Here is a 23,559-nt window from a genome sequence, read left to right as displayed (position 1 = left end):
GAGATATTGGTGGCCATGCATGAGAAAACAGACTAGAAACTATGTTTTAGAATGGGAAATATGCCAAAAAATGAAGGTATCATCAGTGAAACGACCTGCACCGACGCCCCTTCTAATCTCAGATTAACCATTAGCATGTGTTTACCTGGACCACTGTGGTCCCTCACAAAGGGATGGCAACTATAAATATATCATGGTCGCAGTGGATTCCTGTACGAGATTCATTTGGATGTGGCCCCAGCGCTGGGCTGTCGCCAGAACTGTTATAAAAGATTTGCGAGTCTTTATCGGCACATACGCAATTGGCATGCTACATTCTGACCAGGGTCCTGCGTTTAGCTCTTGAGCTTACAAGGAGGCCATGGCCAGCTTGGGCATTGTATTGCGGTACTCTAGTCCATCCCTTCCTGAGGGAAATGCGGTAGTGGAGAGAAAAAAACATGACATAAAGCAATCTATAACAGCGAGGGTATTCGGTTCGGGTGATGGGTGGGTCAAACCTCTAATAAGAGTCCAACGTAGTCTTAATAATCTGACAAGACATTCTCTCGGTGGAATCACTCCGTATGAACTTTTGTTTGGTACAAGAATGATAATAGAAGATCTCGATAGTCAGACTTCAGTGGTGGAACAAAAAACTTTTTGATATCAAAGATCGTTTGGCTGTTTTATAGGACTTAAACGAAACAAGAAGAAGTCCAAGTAACACAAAGCTAAAGCAAACGGCCACTGAAGAAAACCTCCCTGTCCCAGCAAGACTTGTCTGGATTCCAAAGATTGGGGATCTGGTCAGAGAAAAGATCGCGGTGAAGAAGGAATTTGGGCCTTCTTACAGAAAAGCAGAACCTGTCTTAGCAATCAGCGGAACAAGATCAGTAGTACCAACGCCCCTTGCTGGTAAAAAGGAGAACAGAGTTGTATCAATCGACCTGGTAAAATCACAATCATGTGGCCAATAATAAGTAGTAGGCCCAGTGGACTCCCAAGAAGTAGCAGAAGACCAAACCTTGCTACAATCCAAGAGGTTCAAACTGAAAGACTAATCACATTTGATAAACCTGCAGTGAATAAAAAAAGGACTATGCAACAAAGCAATGGAACTTGTGCCTCTTGAAACCCAAATTGCAACAGTTCGTCAAGAAACACCAATCTACAATGATGTAGCCTCAGACTATACTAGAATGAAAAAGAAAGATCCAAAGATTAATGAAAATCCGGCAGCTATTCCAACAATTGACAGAACTGCATCTGGATACTTTATCAATTTCGATTACTTTTCTGATGATCCTAGTGAAAATGAAGACAAGCCAGCAAACAAAACTTTCAAAGACAAAATTACAGAACTCTTTCATCAACTTAGAGAAACATATCTGATCGAACCATGGATTGGATTGTGTTAGGTGTACTTTTCCTCCTGCTCGGTCTCATTTTAGTTTTAAGCTTGGGAAGAATGATTGATGGAAAATAAAGTACAATGGACACAGCAAGTCAGAACATCAACTTGGTTCTAAAGCCTCACAGATCTTCTCACATTAAAAAAAAGAGAACTATCATCGGTGATCATCACAGCCATTCCAATATCTGGTGGTGTAGCATGGGACGCTACTGATTACGACATCTATGGCCCGGTTGAACTCTTGAAATATCCACATCAGTTCAAGATTTCTTTAAGTGACTTTGTATCACCTAGTACTTTCTCTGATGATTGGGACTTTGAAAATATTAATAATATGATGTCAGATTTAGAACTGTCAGCAAAATTTACAGAACATGATTATTTAGAAGGTTCATCAGTTTATGAAGAAATGTATTGCTTTAATCATTATGGGCATCACGATTTGCATAAATCTGCTAATCCTAGAAATGTTTTTACTTATAATCAATGGGAACATTGTCCAACACCGCCAAAAGGCAGCTCGAAAACATTTTATGAAAAATTCCCGTACTTTCCAGGGTTTAATAACACTGATCCAGAAACGTTTTATTTTAAAATTATGAATAAGACAGGAGTGAAAAACATGTTGACCAATACTAAATTGATTTATTCTGCAAAATTTTATGAAAAATTGTCTACATTTGGTTTTGAATTTTGGAAAAACAACATTGAGACAAAAACTGTCTAGGGTACAAAACACTGGCAGGTACAAGGTTTAGAATCATTATTCAGAGCCTGCATGATCCCAGAACAAATTATGTTCTTGAATGACACCATTCAACAAACAACCTGTCTTTGCCTAGCCAAGATAAAGGACTTAAACAAACCGTCTATACCAAAGTCCATACCCGATAGTAATAGCACTACAGATGTGGAGATAGACGTATCCCATATTTTACAACAAAACAGAACTAATCCTGGTTGGAGAAAAGGGTTGATCTGGCCCACAGTCACTAATAACTGTCAAGATAGATTCCTGAACAAAACACAGGGGTTCAAACAGAACAGGCCAGACCCAAGATATTCCCAGAGACAACATCCAGGGATAATAACAACATACAGTGTAGGAAAACTATGCCTCGAATGGCTACCAAAATCCACACTTCCTGAAATTAGGCAACACTTGACTTTACTTAAAGAAGGTGCTGACTTGCGAGATTTCTTATTGGGACCTCACAAACAGCGTCAAAAACGTTTCATATACGCCGGTATATATGCGGCTTACAATGAAGCTTGGAAAATAACGCAAATTGAAACTGCTGAAAAAATACGAGAAATTGATCGTATTCATTTGGAAAAAACACTGTCTGTAGTGGACAATGGGTTAACGACTCTGTCCACCAGAATGTATTCACTGGACAGCATTGTATCATCTGCTATTGATATAATAGAACAGGATATGCTAATGTTACAACATGGCTAGTCCCAATTACGTTCTATTGTACAGTTCGGCTGGACGTTACAAAATCTCCGTTCAGGCTACGCGCCATGGCGTCTAATCAACACAACGTCATTATTTTCTATCTTTAACCTTACAGATAAACAAATCTCTTGGCACAAAAAGGGGCAGACTGTACGGTGCTGAGCATTGAAAAACTAGAAAGATTACCATTAACAGTCTCCGAAAAGCCTGTCATTGAATGGATAATACATGGCACCAATACAATTCCGATAACGACTTTTCAGTTTCAATATTGCCAAAAGCATATACCAGCAGGCCTGTATGAAAGGTTGGGTAAAGGTTACATAAAGTCAACCTGGAATTTACCTTACACACATAGATGTTATAGTGAGGGGAAGAAAGAGGTATTTCTTAGTGGAAACGACTGTAAAAATTCACTAAGCGGTAGACTTCTGTGTCAAGGCATTAACTTGCATTGAGCCTGCGAAGGTTCATCAAATAACCTTTCATGCCACATGCACGGCACCCCTGCTACACAGATAGAGCCTTTTTTCAGACAACTTTCCAACAGCAGTTACGTTATAAAAAGTGACCGCAGCTGTTGTGGCATGGTGCCAGGAACGGCCTGGTGCCAGGAACGGCCTATCTCGTGAGTGTTACATCCAGGGTCACTTGCTGTATGCAAGTATTGTATCCACACAGCAAACCAGACAAGGAGGCAGCAATATGGCCTTCATTGAATATCTCTTCTATTCGAATTGATACTTTAAGCAGAATGAAGTCCATTCTTTTACAAACAACTGTGCCTTTAACCTCGTCCAGAGAAATGTATGATCTGCAAGTCACAAGGACAGCAGCAGAGATACATGCATTATTATCGACAAATTGCCCCATGCATTTCGTAAAAATGTTAAGTCAAATCTTAAACATGTCAGATACCAGTGGCATCGCACATGTATTTAAGAAAAAAATTTCGGGACTGTTAGCACCCTTTGAAGCAGTCCTGAGCATCTTCCCGAATTTCGTGCACTCTGTGTTTGGCGGGCTGCCTCTCATCTTGGGACTCGTAGCAGGAATCTTATTTTGTTCCTTCTGCTCCGATATGGCAAGTCAAGTCACAGACATAACTCAGGCTACAATGGAAGAGACGATCCTAGCAGTGCGATACCGAGACCGGATTACTAAAGTCCTCTGCTTGGCTCGGCTAAGAGATCTGACTACTACCTGGTTTCTTTCATTCAGACCAATCTGGCAAGATTGCATCCTACCTGTTCTACAATGCCTGCTCTGCGGAGAAGAATGCGTGTTAGACGTCTGTCTCACACTCCCATCAGCAGTACCTATGGATATCGATACTTTGCTTGGTTCGGTAACAGCTCATGCAACGTGTTGTCCCCAGCGGCTACCTATTGTGATGACGGCATTCGTTGAGACCTCACCATTACGATTAGGTGGCGGTGAGGTACGAGATGAAAGCGGCACACAGGTACAACCTTCTGCGACCATTGCTGATCTAGACACCGATGACGGCAATGCTTCCCACATATGCACTATTTATACTTTTTCTGACTTAGTCCAACTTTCACCTACTGTTGTAGACAAATTCTTTGCCAGCCTATCTGAGTTAATTTTCTCTCCTAACAACGAGAATAACTTTTAAAAACACGAGCACACAGCATTCCCTGAACTCTGAATTCGGCCTTCAGTTTTGATAAACAGAACTTCTAAAAACTCTGGAACTATTTTTTTTTCCTGAAAGCGAAAATATATTTTTCCACGTTCCCAAAATATTTACCTTTTTGGCACATGATACTCTGCTTAAAGTAGAACTATTCTTAGAGAACAAGATTTCTATTTTTAGAAACTCTAGAGACAATATTTTGACTTAGCCTCTAGCACAGTGTTTCCCAAACTGTGGTCCGCGGACCCCCAGGGGTCCGTGACACATTCCCAGGGGGTCCGTAGGCAACAGTTTTAAAAGCACAGAAACATTTCTTGTATAATTAGCAGCTTTCCAGCAACAATAAAAGTGTCAAGAGAATGCCAGTGATTAATGTACCTGCTGGAGAGCGAGGAGAGGTTTGTTCAGTGGCAGCTTTGATTTAACTAATGTAGTACAGAGGGTTAATGTGCCTACTGCAAAGAACGTGTATCATGCATCTTAAAAAGCAGCATTTTATGCGCCTAGGTTTGTGGTTACTGCTTTTGTCACAGAGATTCCTTTATTACTGTGCACTTCATAAGTGACAATCGTAATCTAGCAGAGAGACCTTTAAACTATCATCAGAGCTGCTTGCAAACTGCATGGTACCAGTTAGTAACTTATATTTTGTCCCAGTTATTCATTATCCTGATGCTGCTAAAAAGATATATTAGGGTGGAAATGCATTTTTAATGCAAGTCAAAGCTAGCCACTGTTATGCTCAGAATCCCGAGTTTGTGCTTTTCCAGACCAAGCACTCTTTAAACATTTTATATACACACTGATTTACATGTATTATTCAATGTCTCTATATGTGTGTGATGTAAAGTGCTCTGACATCCTACAATGGTATGAGAGATGCTACAAAACAAATGAAATACATGTGACAGAGGGGCTATTACTTCAATATAAAATAGTAAGGGCCAGATGTACGATCTGTTTTTATATGCGCGAACGGGTTCGCGAACCCGTTTGCGCATGCAAAAACTTATTGGGCCATGTACATAGCCTATTTAGCGAGTCACAATTTGTTTGCGACTCTCTAAATAGGTTTTGCAACTTGCAATTTGGAAGGGGCATTCCCTTCCAAATAGCGAGTCTCAAAACCATGTACAAATGTTTTGCGGTCGTAAAACAGTCACAATTACCACCTACTTCAAGTAGATGGTAATGCATTCGCAAATGGGAAGGCGTTCCCAGGGGACCACTTCCCCTTTGCAAATGCATGCAAAATTATTTTTTAAGGTCAGGCAGTGGTCCCAGGGACCTCTGCCTGCCCTTAGAAAATGAAACGAAAACGTTTCATTTTCTTCTTTTTTTAAATGCATGGTAAACAGGCTGCATTTTTTTTAAACTGCTTTATTTAAAAGCAGTCCGAGACATGGTGGCCTGCAGAGCCCAGCAGGTCACCATCGCTGGGAGGGCTGGCATTCCCAGGGGCTTGCAAATTGCGAGAGGCTCATTAATAGTAATGAACCTCGCAATTTGCGATCCCATTGGGAATCCCAAACAGTGTTAAACACACTGTTGTACATTTCATTTAGCGACTCGCAATTTGCCACTCACAATGTGTCGCCATTTGCGAGGCGCTAAATGAAATGGTCGTACATCTGGCCCCAAAATCCTTAGTACTTGTTTTGTGTGCACACGTGTGTATTTTTTTTTAATTACTGTTTTGTTTGAAATGTAACTCATACAAATTGCTTGGGGGTCCCCGGCTTCCAGTGGTGACTCAATGGGGGTCCTCAGGAGTCAAAAGTTTGGGAACCACTGCTCTAGCACATGTACAGTCTTGTATAAATATGTGATGAAATGGTCTCGACCTTCTCTTCTGTATTAAGAGCCATTTCATAAATGTAAATTTCGTGATTCATTCAGTCAAGATTCCAATGTACAAAGTATGCATTATCTGAATGATACCACTGCTTGAAAACGTACAGTATAATACTCATTTATCGTGTTTATACCATTTCAAATGCCTTTTATGTATTTTGGGGTGGGCTGGAAAACACATGCATAGAAATGTTTAGAATTGCTTAGTATTTAGTAATGATGGACATTATACGTGGAGTGGGTGTTGTAGACGAATCTAGGACTCTATTTAATATTCCCGATTTATGCCCTTATGTGGTTATATCAAATCATATCCTTATATAGGCATAAGAATCATACCCATATTAAGTCATAGCCAATGCAGTCCAAATACGACAAGGCTACTCCCATTGACTCCTAGAAAGCACAACGCGTTCTTAAACAAACCAAGCCTCCAGCAGCCCGGGAATTCCCCCTGCTTCTGTATTGATTTGGCCTAGAACTCCTGGAGTCCTGAAAGAACCAAGAGTTCTTAGAGACGTTTTATGTCCAACCTTACGTCAAACTCTGCACCTTCCAGGTATAAATATACCAGCATCTGCCCTAGCAAAACACACGGTGGTTTGGAGCAGACCGGCTATCTACTTGCCCGACGCCCTGCTGAAGCGAGTGACGAAGGAAGCCGACCCTCCCGTTGACGCACAGAGATGTCTTTTCTCCTGCCGAGAAATCCATCTCCAGTGTTTCCCTGTCAACCTTGCGGGTTGCTGGGAGATCGAGTCCTGAGAGAGAGAGAGAGAGAGAGATACAAGACCTCCTTCCTTCATTCTATAACCAAGGTACGGAGCTGATTAGACCCTTAGAGAATTCTTGATTCAGATTCTTGGCAAAAACTATCTTAACTCAAACTACAACTCACTTTACACCGTCCCATGTACTAGGCTTAGGTTAGGTACACCGGGGTAGGCGTATCTTAGAAGCACCAGTTGAGTATGTTTAGTCAACTTTTATCATTGTATGTATTTTATCCATTTTAAGTGTCTTATGGCTTAGAAACCATATAAATGCTTTTACAGTATTATTTCATAATACTCCTTTTACTGTACGCACTTTACTTTAGGACAAGTATTGCAATTATAGTAATTCACTTCTCTTGCATGAGAAAGAAGACTGCTCAATAAATAACCACTTTTATTGAAAACGCCCGTCTCTCTATTTCTCTGCACTTCTGGTGAAACTAAGCATGCACGAGTGAAATAGCCATCTATTGTTTCCGCGACTCTGGAGATATACTCCTTGTTCTAGGGGAGCAAAGTTGTCATGTTTATGCAGTTGTCAGAAACTAATCCCTTCTTGTGAATTCGAGAAAGCTTCTAGTGACCTCCGAGCTAGCTGGCATACATAATTAAGTCTAACATATTCAATAGAGACCTAGTCGACCTAAGTCCTCCGTCTAAACTATCGTTTATGTTATTCCAATGTGCAGAGCCTATTAGGAACTACACTACAAGACCTGCAGATGATGGTTCAGCTATTAAATGACAACCCTACAATTTGGTCTTATTGCAGGTACTCAGTAAATAGGGCCAAAACAGATATCATGGTTTGGAATTGGGAGATGAACCTAGGCCCTGGCAAAAAAGAGATGAGATACTTAGGTAAAAAGATCACTCCGGATATAAAGAACCTTCCGGAGGTAAGTCTCTCAAAGGTAATTAAGGAAGCCTCTAACCTGATGCTAAGTTGGTCTCATCTACCACTATCTATTCTAGGGAAAGTAAAATTTGGTATAAATGTCAATTCGCCTTAAGCTAACTTTCCTATTCCAGGCGATCCCAGTGACTTTCAATGTTGAGTGGCTAGCAAAAATACAGGCTATGGTTAGAGGCTTCATTCAGGCTTCAAAAAGCCACCGGATTGCCTGGAAAAATAAAGGAAGAAAGACAAAGGGGGTCTATGCATGCTGGACTTGTGTTACTATGTCTGGGCTTTTCTCTGAAGAAAGGGAAGAGGTTGTTAAGTAAACCTGATAGCTCTGATATTGGCAAAATGTTTAGGTCTATGCTGTATGACGGAGGAGGAGAGCAAGGATATATGCACAAGTTTGGAGAGCCAAAGTTCTTTAAAAAAAAAAAGGTGCGTCTTAAGGTCTTACAGAGCATGGTTGCATTATGGTTTAGGATCAGAAAGGAGACAAACTCACCTATTATACAGCGGGTTGGCAACAATTTGGGATGCCCCTGGCTCCCCCAAATGGACCAAGGATATCCTTGCTGGCCCTTTAAGGGAGGCAGGGAAAGTGAGATAGGATCACCTGGTGGATGAAGGAGACGTGTTCTCTTGGGACAAACTGGCAGAGGCTTCTAACAACAAAATTTCGAGGTTTAAATATCTACAAATCAAAAGTTAGTTTCAAACATCTAGGGTTGGACACAAGCACATTAAACGAATTAGAATTCAGTTTGATTCATGATATGCCAAGGAAGAAGGAGGTGGCCAGATGGTACTGGCTACTGGTGGAATTAACGGATGATGACTAAGGGGACCGGTAGGAAAAGAGCTTGCCGGGGACGCAGCCAGAGGATTTATGGCAAGTATCTTTTAACACTATTCCACTGTGCATCCCGCCAATTTAAGGAGAAACCACATCCTTTGTCTACATAGAGTTTACTGGACAGCCCTTAGCTGCTCGAAGCTGAGAAAGGGAAGTAGGCCCAGGTGTGTAAAATGCAGCCAAGAAAAAGCAGTTGATATTCACATGTTTTTGGAGTGTCCTGCGATTCAAAAATTCTGGGGCAATGCGAGTGGATGCATTTCAACTATACTTGGTACAGCACTTTAGGTAAGCCTGCCACTCGTATTTTTGGGGTGCCAGCACAGCATGATTATATGTCCAAAGATGTAAAAAAGCTGTTATTTTTTTAGATACTCCTAGGGAAATCTGCAAATAATGGCTCTGTAACTTACCATCAACTGAATTAGACTGGGTAAAATTCATTAAATATACTATCAGTTTGGATAGAGCACTGGTGAGAAAAAGAAATGATATTTGGTCTCCTGCTCTAAATTGGTTAGATCTTAAGTGAGAGGAAGCGGTCAGGTGTAGGGACAGGTCCAATGACTATGCCTCTTCTTCTTGGTCTTCTACTTCTCGTGTGTGATCTGCAGTTCAGCTGGTTGGCCAGGGCAGAGAACTGAGGAAGAAGCTTATGGGACTTTTGATCCTCGGCATAAATCAATATCTCTGGCAGGCGATGGGGAGCTCAATTTAAGGGCGAATGTAGACTTTAAAAAAAAAAACATTTTAAAAGAGAATATAAAAACAGCCTACTCTCAAACAATTGTTCAAGATAGTGAATGCTTAACTTTTCCCGACACTGGCATACGGCTCAGAAGCCTTTTAAAAGGAAACTGGGTTTTGAACAATGTTGAGAGCGCAGTTTTCAGATCACTGTTTAAGCTTGCACACAAAAGCTCACCAACCCAGACAGGATGAAATTCAAGATGATCGTCCAACACCTTGCACTGAAAACCAGCCTCTTCAAGTAGATGCACTCGGCACGAGCTGGTAAAAGAGTTCTCTGAAGAATTTCACCTGGTTGGAAGCTATATCAAAGAGCTTGTCGTCCCAAATTGTCAAATTCCTTAACAAAAGCCTTAGTGCTAAAAGGCTCAGCAACTCTGTGGAATCAAAATCTGCTTCACGAGCAGTTCAAAGCCGCTCTAAACAAAGAGATTCATATAGGGGCTTTTGTAATGGATTATAAAACCTTCATGAGAAAAAGCATGCTGATCTTGTCATTAAAAGCTATGCTTAAAGAAGGGCCCAAAAATACATTACTGAATTATTTTCGGTGTATTATAACTAGACCTCCTGCACCCCTGCCTGTGTCAACCCGCCATCAACAAGTGTCGTTTGTGTGGCTTGTTCCAGAAGACACTACCACGCTTGATTTGCATATGCCCAGTTCTAATTGATGAACGCAGAAGGTTCCTTCGGCATCTACTGATTAAACAAGGGACATGGACAATACAGGCAGCCACTGAATTCCTTTTGAATGAAGCTCATCCGCAAGTAATAGCAAGCCTTCTAAATTTCGATGGTAGGGTGGATGAAACATTAAGGATCTTAGCCACCGTCTCAACCTCCTCAGAGCTCTACTAGCCACAGCAACAAAGGCTCTTGCATGAACAATACGTTGCCTCTATCTGGAACTCACTTGGGAATTATTAAAAACTATTAATCATATCTAAAGCGACAAAACAATCTTGCCATCTATAGGGACACAAGGTGCAAGAATGATTATTGTATGTTTTTATCCTTATATCCTCTGAGTAGGTCAGCATCTAACGTGATGGGAGTGCAGTGGTCCCGTGACTGCTGTTTAATGTTAGTTGTTTAGCTTATTCTTTTTGCTCTTGTACAGAAACCACATGTAAAACTTTGGCTAATGTGGAAACAAAATGGGCAGACTTCTAACTGAAGGACGTCACTCCTATATGGGTTAATCTGAGCTTATTATTGGTTCTTGATTGCCCTTGATGAGCTTCACCTAGCCTGCTGATTTAGGAACTCACAGTTTAGCGTCCGTTTGTGGTATAATCCTCAGTGTATCTTTATTGAATATCTATCATTTTAACACTTTTTAGCGCACAGCACCTTATAATTCTGCAATTTATTAATAACGTTTTGGTTCAAATTAATTTGCTTTTATCCTGTAAATGCATCAACAGTAATGAAATGCAATCAATTTTAGCCTCTGAAGTTTTAAGTCAAAAACTGCTGCACCGTCAAAAGAATTTCGCAGATTAGCTCACGTCGAGATACTCAAGCCTCAGGTTATAGTTAACGGCATCTGACATGTACATCCACAACGAGGCCCAACTTGATCTCAGCATTCAATGCAAACTCACTGTCAGATGTCCACGCTGCTAGATAGATCCACTTTAAAATAGGACATTGTGAGTTTTATTCGTTTTTATCTCTTTATTGTAAGAAAGTGCACTCTTTTTGCATGGTTACCTCCACTTTTTGCTAAATTGTTGATATACTTTGACTGAGTGTGCCCTGGGTTCCTGCCAAACAGGTACCCAGGGCCAATGTTCTTTCCCTAAACTGCATTAAAAACAAAACCCAGTTGGCACTCTTTGGCCACAGGTCAGTCCCTTGTAATTGGTACCACAGGTACCAAGGGCACTGTGGCTAGGGAAGGCCTCTAAGGGCTGCAGCAATAATTATGCCACCCTTAGAGGCCCCGTACCTTTACACACTTACACACACACACACGCTTAACAGACTGCATGTTCTGGTGCAACAAAGTGAAGAGTCGACATGGCACACATCCCTCTGTGCATGCCTACAAACTACTGCCCTGGCATAGGTCAGCTACCCCTCTAGCTGGGTGCACTATACCAGTGGTGAGGGTAGAGGTGCATGAGCCCTGTACCCCTACAGACAATTCTTAGACATTGTAAGTGCAGTAATGCCATAAAGAGTATATATTCTTGGGAGTTTGTCATTACGAACTCCACAGCATCATAATGGCTTTACTGAAAACTGGGAAGTTTGGTATCAAACTTCTCAGCACTGTAAACCCACACTGATGCCAGTGTGGGATTTAATGAAAAATGCACTCTGAGGACATCTTCGAGATGCCCCCTGAAAAACTACCCAACACTAGTGTCCAGGCTGAGTGGCTGCTTGTCAGCTGCCACCACCAGACATGTTTCTGGACCCAAGGGTCAAGAGCCTGCTGCTCTCGGGGGTCTGAAACAATACACATCCTGGGACGAGGTGCCAAGCCTCCTCCCCCAGGTTGGGCAGGGTCCACAAAGGGGAAGCTTTAAAGGATTGCCATCTTTGTGAGCTGCCACAGCACTTTGCTGCTTCCACCAACTGGCTACCACCAGTTCTGAACCCCACTCTGGGTGGGAGAATCGGCGGGAAAACCAAGTGAGGAAGGGAGGTGTGCCCACCTTTGCCAATCCCACCCATCAGGTGGGGAGGCAAGGTGAAGCACAACTCTCAGTCCCCGCCATCTTGCAGATAGGGGGGACCGAGCCAACCAGAGAGAGGCTGGGGAGGGTGTACCCACCCCAAGGAAGGGACCCATTGGTACCAAACTTTACTTACTTATAACGCCCATAAATTTGGTATTTAGGGTCAACCCTGAACCTTGCCTCCTCAGAAAAGAACCGACGAGAAGAAAAGAAGAAGGAGGACAGAGGAAGCCATGCTAGAACTAAGAAGAGGACACCCATTGACTTGTCCTCAGCCTTACCGGCCTGTCCGCACCTTGAGCCTGCTCCAGCGAAACCCTGGTGTGTCCTGTAGCCAGCAACCTCAAGAACCCGAAAGACCTGCTCTGCCTTCCAAACCAAAGACTTTGTCTCCTGTGAGCACCGGATTGCTCACCAACAGACTCAGACTCCAGCTAAAACCATAAGTCTGCACCACTCTGCACCAGACGCCTACGGCCCGAGTGGCTCAACACCACAAGGTGGTCTCCCCGGCGATCCGGACCTGAGATTTGGTTATCTCGGACCTGCCTTGAATCTCTAAGCAAAGCCTGCAGCCTCTTTCTGGAGGATCCCTCCAGCCACGACCGGAGCTGCTAAGAAAACCTGACACCTTAAGACATCCCTACATCGATGCCCCAGGGCCTTGGGCGGCCCAACCGACAGTGTCCCAGCATCCCAACTTACCTCTCCAGCCAGTGGTCACCTCCAGAAGATCTTCGTCTCTGAGCCTGCAGTCTTAGTTGCAAACGAAGAATCCCCATTGAAAACATCAGGGCACCCGACACCAAAACAGCACCCTGCCGTCCCTGCGGGTGAACTTTGGGTGCTAACTCGGAGCCCCCTTTGCCCTGAGCCCAACACCAAGAGCTTTGCTCCCACAACATTGTGGCCTGCTCATGAGCAGCCACCAACCAGAGGCCCCCTATACCCGATTGGATAACATTGGGCCTCAGTAGTCTGCATCCGTTCGCCCTAGAGCCGCTGAGGGTGTTTCAAGAGTGCATCCTTGACCCTGGGGGGGAACCCTGGTTCTAACCCCAGAATACCAACTCATACAACCAAGTACTTACCTGTTAACCAATAACCACATTTTCAACTTAGGAATACAGTGACAGTTTTTCCTTGAAAATTGTTTTAAAGTGTGGAGTTGGTTTTGTATGAGAACTTGAAAAACTGCAAATGACTAAAAACTGCTTTACTTACCTTTTCTCTAGGAAATGTCCCAATGAGATATCTAGGCATATCACACGGAGTAGAAAAAGTAATCCATAGATTAATCTGTAAAATAATCAAAAGTAATGCAATAGTAATTTCCACTGGATTGAAAGTATTTACAAACCTGTAGCAACATTTTCATTCAGCTTGCTTGTATTGTTCAACCTGCCTTGAAAAGTACCATTTACACTTACCTGTACCAGGCTTGCTTGGTGCTAGAAAATAAATATAACTAAATAATATTTTTTATACTAACGAAATTGGTCCGAGTTCAGTCTTTGAGTGTGTGACATCACTTGCTGCCCGAGTGAGTACAACAAATGCTTAACACTACCCTCTGATAAAGCCTTACTGCTCGCCCACACTACCACAAAGAGAGAGCAAGGTGCTATTTACTTTTACTTCTGCCTTTGGGGTTCCACTGGACTCTGTGCACACTATACCTTATTTTTGTATAGCATACACAGAGCCAGCTCCCTACATATATGAACTAACCGTAATAGAAAATGAGACATTATTTGTCCAAATTTATTTTAACTATTTTCTGTTGTTGGCACCTTAATGGACTTGATTGTCTAAATAAAGTATTTTCAAGGACATAACATACAAACCGGTTTCACATTCCATGAAAACACAAACCTCACTCAAGTCATTCTAACCTACAAATGTAGTCTGCTGCTTTAGATTTTACTCCTTGGATCACGAATCTAACAGAAATGTTTAAATGAGTCTGTCCAAAAACAATAAACACAGGTGTGCTTAATAGTCAGATGGTGGTTAACAAACAGAGTATGATTAAAAGGGACACATTCGAAAACTACCAAAGAGAATAAAAGTGACTTAGGCACATGGTTGACTCACACCCCATCGACTGGTCAGATCAACTCATACTGTTTAATATCAAGACCCACGTTAGATCCCACCCAGCCCCATCCACCAAACCTATGCACTGGGCTAGGAACATTAAACAAATCCCAATATTTGAATTCCGGGTCTGTGCCCAACTACAGTTTACCTCACTCACACAGTTGATGACTTCACTGCCTACTATAATACAATGATGAGTGATGTTCTTGACCAAGTGGCACCGCTTAAACTAAAAAAATCAAGAAAAATCCAATCGAAATCCTAGTTCAATTCAGCTCTTAACAACTAGGAGAAACAACTAAGAGTCGGAAAGGATATGGAGACAGAACCCTTCTGCAGTTTAACTCTCACTCCTAAGAAGTGCACGGCTTTCCTATACAAAACATCTTTAGAGAAAAAGTAACTTTTTCATAACCAACTTAACAGCTCTAAAAACAGACCCAGTGAGTTCTTCAACATAATTAAACGACAAACTAACCTTACCTCCCCACACATAGCCACGAATTAACGCGGTGAGAAATTGCTAACTTCTTCATTTATAGAGTCTCAAAAATTGAGCAATCCCTCATTCAAGTCACAAATCTGACATCCCTACAAACTTCCCCCACTAACTCACATCCTACCATGGTAGCCCCCACCCCACCCTCAACTAATGGCCCAAGAAATCTGATGTCAACTATGATCTCCTTCAACTGAAAAACGATGCCAATTGGTCTGACTTCAAACCTATGGCAGGAAGAGAAGTCTTCGATATAATTGCGAACTTGAAGGCCACACTACTGATCCACTCCCATTCAGAGTAGTTCAAAACCTCAACCATATCACCATCCTGTTCTGAACCAAAATCATCAACACATCTCTCAACTCCCTCCAACTAGGCCAAATCCCACCCAAGCTCAAAAAACCAGGGGCGGAAACCAATGGAATCAATAACCTCAGATCTATCACCTACCTCCCATTCCTAGTAAAAACAATGAAGTGTGTCCTACTACAGCTCAACCAACATATAGACGAATTCAACCTCCATGACACTTTCCTATCAGGATTCGGGAAAAGCTGTAGCACAGAAACTGCCATGCTCAATATCTTGGATGACATTCACAGATCCTTAGATGAAGGTGCAGCCCTCCTACTAATCCTACTTGACTTGCCTGCGGCTTTTGAGATCTTACAAATCGCCCAGCATTACTCGAGGCACTCGCAAACCCCACTAATAACAAGGGTACTGTCCTAAGATGGTTCACATCTTACTTGCAACATCGCTCGCAACAATTAAAAATCAACAACTGTCTCTCGAAACCTACACTAGATCCACATGGTGTTCCCCAAGGCTGAATTCTCTCCCCATCCCTTTTCAATCTCTTCCTGAAGCCTTTTACTGTTATCCAGAAACAAGCAGGGGTCAAATATCACCTATATGCTGATGACACCCAACTCTACTACAAAATAGGATCACCCAGTGACATCCTACACCTCAACGCCACACTAATTAAGATACAAACTTGGCTTAACACCAACCACTTCAAGCTGAACACCAACAAAACTGAACTAGTACTTTTCTCCCCTAAAAACAACCCTTAACCAATTCAAGATTAGCTCAAGAATTTGGATGCCCTAAATTGTTCTTTCACACTATCCAACTCCGTAAAGTCCTTGGGCATCCCCCTGGACAAAAAAATGTCAATGAAGGACCACAACAACAACTCAGCCAAAGGAGCACTTTATATCCCAAAACATTTCATGAAAATGAAACTGTTCATTCCCCGTGATGATTTTATGGTAGTGCAATCTCTAGTCCTCTCAAAACTGGATCATGGCAGCGCCATCTTTACAGGAACCCTGAAAAATCACCTTGCCCTCCAAACAACATGCTTCACCTACAAAGCCCTTCATACACATACCCCCAACTATCTAGATACCAAACTTTCACAAGGAGGACGAGCCAGGACTCTGAGAAGCTTTAACTCACTTCTTCTCATACCTCCCAAACTAAAAACAGAAATGCTCCCAGACACGCTCATTCTCTCGAAATGCTCCTAGGATATGATACTCACTCTAGAGACCTCCGCTGCAACCCCTCCTTTTCCTGCTTCAAACAGGACCTTAAATACTTACTGCTTAACAAATACTTCAACTCGCACACAAACCGAGCTGTTTTCCCAAAACTCACACCCAAACTGATTAGACCTGTAGAGGAGACCAATTGGTTGTCCAAGCTGTCTACTATGTCATTTACTCCATTAACGTATGTTGTTCTGATGTCTGCATATTGCAACTACCTTGACTGCCTAACAATTTTATTTGTCTGTATATATGTATGTACTTAAATCAAACAATATTGCATTATATGTAAAGCGCTTCGATACCCTCGGATCTAGCTAGCGCTATATAAAACCTATGAATAATAAATAAACTTACACACCTGCAGTATCTATGCACCTGTGAGTTTCTGGTCATCTTAGAGTGCTCTTATAAACTGCCAAAAGCATTGCCCTCTTAAAATGCCACTCAGATCCCACCCACACTAGCCGGTCCCATAGTACACTAAAGTAATCCTCTATCAATAGAACATTATGGGTGATGAGCCTATGTCCCATGTTTGAGAATTTAATAATAATCTGTACTCTAATAGAAAATGTAAAAAACAGCACACACTGGTGGACAATTACGGCATTATTAGCCAGAAACAAGGAAAATTAACTGTTACTCACATTTCAGTTACCTCACCAACCTCAACACGATCTGCCTTTTAACTAATAAATCCAATGAAATAAAACCTCAAATCAGCATTTTAGTGCCTCAAACTTCCATATAGTACCGTCAGACCAGTTTCATTCTTAACTTGCAAATCTGGCAAGCGATTAGGTTAGTATTGCACTGAATATTACAATAAAAGAACATACTAAAATGCTACTACATTTTTTTTAAAACACAGAAGAACAGTTTTATTCTGAAGGGTTTCCCCCAGACTGAATTATGCTTCAAGTGATTAGTGGTTCCTAGTTTAGATAAGTCTGTGCAGATGTGATGTTAGGACCACTCCCTTACCACAAAGTTGTGCATTGCTAGTGATTTATTATATTTTTGCACAGAAAAACTAGGAGTGGGAAAAAAGAACAAGATTTAAAAAGTTAGTACTCGACGTCAAAGATTCAATTTGCAACTTATTTCTTAACAATGAAAAACACTGGGCGCAGTGCAAGCTGTTCATCTTCATGTTCAAAGGAATACACAGGCCAAGGACCTTCTCCTTCACAACTGTAGATAACTGCTGCATTCCAGTGTAATCCGAGACATGTAACGTAAAATAAATAGGCACAGCCTCGTATTCTTTAGCTACTGTATTTATCCAAACCTGATTGCCATGCATCAACAATTTACCAAACTACCACTGTGACAACCTTCCATGGCACCGTCATAGATGCTACTATGTTCGCCATTTATGTTCAAGGTGCTCACAAAGCAAGCTGCGTTGTCCATGTGATTTAGTAGCTCCTCGTCATCACTCATCTTCAAGCAATTATGAAATGTAAAAGGAGAGTTGCGATTGCAAGAGTATCAGACTACCTTTTAGTGACAACAGTATTCTGGAGCCTTCTTTGCATAAAATAAGCTTCTCAGAATAACATCTCTAGTATGGATCTAGTGAGCACAATAATTTCGAGACTGAAGAACATGCTGGCATAAGTCTGGAAGGCAGAGGAGAGCGACTTAGTACTAACATGATCGAGGAGTAATAGGAAGAGTAAAACAAAACAAGCACTGGCATAGCCAATAGGTCTCGCCTTTGGGACCATATAAGTGGTTAGCCATGCAGCACACAAGTAGGTACCATAAGTAGGTATTTATACAAATAAAACAGGTTAAATTAAAAAGGCCCTGGCTAACGACAGACCTAAAAAAAGACACACAAAAAATGCAATCTGTTAAACGACTGAAAGAACTCACGTCCCCAAAAAAGCCTGCATGTGCAAGAAAAGTTATCCCTCCCTACCAGACACCACAAAAACCAAGAAAAGAAGTTGGGGTGATGCGTGTTCATTAACATGCTGTTGAACCAGGGGCATTACTAGTGTACGAATGGCAAGTCGACAATCTACAAGATTATAAATAGCCAAAACTGAACTCCTCCATTCATTTTGCTTTACCTCCAGTTCTTACGTGGCCGCACACCAACCGCACAGGCACGCCTTTGTAGGAGGACAGAAACAGGACAGCGACATCTCAATATGACAAACACAAGAAGGTTGCCCACGATTTGCACATGATGAAGAAAAAACATATTTTAAAGTACATTAAATTAATAAATATTCATAGTTCCTAGAATCCTACATGTTTGACATAGTTGACACTATGCACCATTCGTGGGGACATAATATTCCTCTGCCCAAAGCAATGGAGTAGTGTAACACCTCACCTAATTGAAACGTGAGTGAAAGCATTTACGTAATCTATGGTGAAGCCACCAGACCTAAATTCTAATTCATCTGTCAAAACTTTAAACTGTGCGATTAAATTCAAAACATGAAGCCCAAACGCAAGCAATAACATGTTTGCTTTGATGCGATTCAACACACAGGAAATGCAAGAATGCGGGGACTTTGGCTTGTATTTAGTGATGGAAAACACCTATCAAGGTTATTCATTTTTGGCACAGTACCATATGCCACTGTGTTTGGCAACGAGCACATAAATGCCGTGGAAAGCTAGTTGAAAGAGATGGTCCATTACTGCCTTGTAATATATACTGATCTCAAACAAAGATCTGCTCCTCACGAGATTCGCCATCGTAAGGGGGGGGGGGAAGAGAAGAGAGCTAGAAATAGCTGCAACAAGTGGGATTGTAGTTAAAAGGCACGCGGCCTCCAAATTAAAATAATAAAACCTGCAAGGGTGAAAATGAAAGCAGGCATGTAGATCAAAGCAGGGCGGCATCCAACAAAGTTTGTTTACAGACTCATAACACGCTACCTTCTGTCAGCTGAGCCTCAAGCGCATTTCACTCCAAAAGCACACACACACACCATTCCAACACATGAGCAGAGAAGAAAAAAAACAAACGCGGCCGCGAAAGTTAAAGCGACCGCGCTGAATTTATTTAGTAACTTGATCCACGACAGGACGAGGAATGCAGCTGCACCCTGCGATCCATGGCTTGCTCCCGAGACCCAAACGCCGTGGGAGTGAACATTTGAAGAAGAGGTGGGACATGCACACACCTTTGGCCATTTACGTGCTTTCATTATTGAAAGCCACACGCAAAGGCCCATCAAATGTGTGGGGGGAGTCACACCCACACAGAGAAGTTTGGAGTGCTCACTAGAAGCCTCCCATAGAGCAGCGCATGCGCGCTGCGCTAGGCTCGACCTAAAAATTAGAGTGCAGCATTAGTGGAGCACATTTTGTGGGAAAAACTCAGCAGAAGGCAGAATAACAGGGCTCACTAAACCAAGCAGATCTGCAAGGCAGATATACAGGAGGTAGGCACAGTTACCCCAGTGGCTATGCAGGTAAAGGCCCGCTATACAGCGTGGGCATGCAAAGGAAGACACAACCTTTAGGGTATGTGGAGGAAGGCAAGATAAAGCAGTGAGCATGAGAAATAAATCCAGTGATTCTGTGGTAGTATGATGAATTGATGTGGTAGGTAGTGTGGATCTGGTGGAGCATGATAAAACGTGTGGCCTGCACAATAATGCCACTGGATAGGCTGTGGGCACGATACTCCTACAGTTCTGTGCACTTGTGTATGTAAAATGGGACATGATACACACTACTGGGTATATGTAGGGAGATGATAAACTTTTTAACATTTTAAAAACGATCAATTATTTACTGTAGGTAAGCATCTTACATCCATCAGTAATAAACCAGCAGGTCCACAAACATAAATGAAAGTTATAATAAGGAACATGAATATAACACAGAAGAGGGTGGCACAATAACATATACCAATAATTCACCATAATGTTTCAAGCCCAATACGGCGAAAATAAATTCCCTCACAACCTTCTATTATCCTTGAAATGAAGTCCAAGTGAGGTAAATTCACATAAAGAGTGAACATACTACAATCCACGTCTCAAAAGATTTGCACTCCTCTTCATGTAATCACGGCATAAAGTGGTATATACACCAGTGAAAATGTATCAGATTTGAGGAAAATCATTAAACATAAATAAAATAGCAATTGCCCTCTTATTAGGTCGCAGCGGCGTTTTGGTGGAAATGTATGCTGTACTGCATTGGATAACACTCAATGATAGGGTCTGTGCTGCAAAATATACTTTATTTAAACAATCAAGTCCATTAAAGTTGCGTAATGTAAAAAGAATATAATCAAATGCAGGAAAAGCAATGTCACATGTATATCACAGGCAATTCTTTAAAAATTAAGACATCTATAACAGGAAAGAAATCATTATAAGAGGACATCACTCAGGTATCAAGACGCTTTGTGGGGGGTTTGCATCAAACACTAAATCAGACAAAACACCACTGAGTGCACGCGTACCAGATTCCAGATCTTGTGACGAATTAGCTCTTAGCTGTGGTTCTAGGGCAATTGTTATTGTTATAATAGTGACTAGAGCCTGACCATAGTAGTATTTCATTGCCGAGTGATACATTGTAAAAACACTAATTTGACCAGAGGTTATACTAAAATGCGGTTTCAAAGTGCTTGGTGCAATCATTAAAAATACAGAGATCACAAACACCTGTACTAAAACAAAACAAACAAAAAAACACAGACATTAGAATCGACGGTAAATTTCTGAAAAAGCAAGGTGGTCTAAAATCAAAGAAAGGATAACCAAAAAATGATACCACTGATTTAAGTGCAATTATTAATTTTACAAAGTTTTTCTGCTAAACATTATGATTTTTCATTGCGGCACGTCTAAAGGAATCAAGTCAGACCACAAAAATTATTCTAAAGTGCTGAATCATAACGGGCTCACCACAGGTAACCTTAGGACCCTAAGGGGATTGGCATGTGGTTAAATTATTTACTGTTTTACCACTCTGTCCAGGGGTCTTTGGTTACAATAATATATGAAATTTAGTTCACGAGCAAAAAAACATGCAGTCAAAGACAGGGGCTCCACACAGTTGAGCTTTAACCAATAACTGGCTTGGGTCCGGGATTCTGAAGACATTTGTGAAGGAATAAATTAACGCAAAATGGATATAGTATATTATCTCCTAATCTCCTCAGACTTCGATATTTGGTCATTCAATCCGTAGATTAGGTTTTCATACAAAGCCACACAAATGAAGTTGTCATTTTGGTAGACGTGCATCCATTTAACAATTCAAGTGAGAATGGGAAAAAATCTGTTTAAATGGGCATGTATTGAAGAATAACCCTGTATGGTAGTTTGAGGTAGCTTGATAATCCTAGTAGATACAGTAGGGGGTGGTATAAGCATAGTAAATATAACAGGAAAAAAATAGTATTGTATAAACTAAGAGGACATTCAAGCTTATCTTTTCCTAATAGTTACTCGTAATAGATAGAGATACATTTGAGGGCAAGAAAGGATTGTTACCTTTGTAAACACTGCACTTGCTACTACATTCAAATTGTACAATGCTGTAAATAACCGATTTAACGAATATCCAATTCAGCGGCACTCTGGTCCGCAGCATGCACTTAATATACTAAGCCTTCCCGTTGTTTACACAGGAGATACCATTATCATACTGTGACGTTCCGCGGGAGGAGCATGATCATTTTTGTGGGTATATTCGGTGCAGAATAATGCAATTGGCACAAAAATGTACATGTGTGCGTGTCCAACTGATGAGCTGTATACATCCGTTTCCATACCGTACTGAGGATGGTGTATAACCTACATTTTTCGAAAACAATATAAATGAATCATCAGGAAATTCATTGATTTGAAAAGGATTGCACAATTTGCTAAAAGTTAAAGTGTGATAATCTTCCCTTTCACTGTCCTTTGCCTATAATCCAGCAACTACTCACATATCCTCATGCCGCTGAGTTGTAATCATCAAGGCACGCATGTGGTGCGAGTAGTAATGTATATCAACAGTGACAATAATATGAATGTGTATATGAACAGTGACAATAATGTTAATGCCCGTAAGGAGCGTGGCATGGTAATGCTGGTGTGTAAAATTGGGGAGGCACGATAACCCAAATGCCTATATAGTGGAAAATGATAACCCTAACTCTGTGTAAGGGGAAATCAGTGATCCCAAGAGTGAGTACAGAAACGTGACAGGCTTAAAAGAAAGAAGGGTTTTCATTGCACGGCCGTCTAGTGGCTGCCAACGGGTGAGATAGACGGTACTGAGACCATGACCCTTGCGGAGTTTTGGAGAGGGAGTTTGACAGATCTCAGGTCAACTACTCATCGGTCACATTCAGTCCGGTCACCCCATGAACCCCTCTTCCGCAGCTGCTGACCTCTGGGAGAGGTCAGGTCCTATCTCACCACTCACTGTCCCCGCCCCTCATGCACTCACCGGCCCCCTGGTGCTGCTGGTAACAGCGCCTCGGTTTTCACTTCCCTGGAGCTCGGCCGCAGCCTGACATCCAAAATGGTGGCTCCCCGGCCTCAGCACCACAACTGCAGACGGCGGAGGAGGACGCAGTGGCTTCCCCTCAGTCCACGGTCTCCCAAAGGAAACGAGACAAAACAGCTGGCACTGCGCTGTAGTCGCTGACAGAATACCGTGACTAGAGGATAAGGCCTGCCTCCCCTCCTCAGATACAGAGGCAAAACTTTGGGGACTATATTACCCTCCCCACTAGGAAGCGGCGGAGGCGTCCGCTGCAGGGCGTGGTGAGGCACCGGCAATCAATGATGACGTCAGGCCAGTGCCTAGTCACCGCTGCGGCGTGGTTACGGAAAGCGCCGGTGGTTCCTCGAGTTCATGGTTCCGGTCGCTCTTTGATGACTTTTAACTCCGTCCAGTCAGTGGGTGTGTTGACTTACGTACGCAAGCTGTAGAATTTGTGTTAAAAACGAAGGGTTGGTTTGTTTTTGCCTACTGCCTTGGAGTAAGCGATATTTCGAAAGGGACAAAGCAAAAAAATAAATATAAATACAAACATCTGGGAGCTCTTAT

The 23,559-nt window shown here is 41.9% G+C and overlaps 1 protein-coding gene across 1 annotated transcript in view; it reads right to left on the bottom strand.

Annotated features, from left to right (window-relative positions):
- Window positions 1-23,302, bottom strand: part of AP1G1 (adaptor related protein complex 1 subunit gamma 1) — an 803,442-nt gene extending 780,140 nt beyond the window's left edge. Inside the window, exon 1 of the mRNA XM_078671300.1 lies at window positions 22,954-23,302. The gene's annotated coding sequence lies outside the window, so the exon portion shown is untranslated. The remainder of the gene's footprint in view (window positions 1-22,953) is intronic.
- Window positions 23,303-23,559: the final 257 nt, after the last annotated feature.

This window comes from Lissotriton helveticus, chromosome 12 (assembly GCF_964261635.1).
Source record: "Lissotriton helveticus chromosome 12, aLisHel1.1, whole genome shotgun sequence".
Lineage (NCBI taxonomy): Eukaryota > Metazoa > Chordata > Amphibia > Caudata > Salamandridae > Lissotriton > Lissotriton helveticus.
Note: the sequence above shows the minus strand (reverse complement) of the source record. Positions and strands in the feature narration are given on the sequence as shown.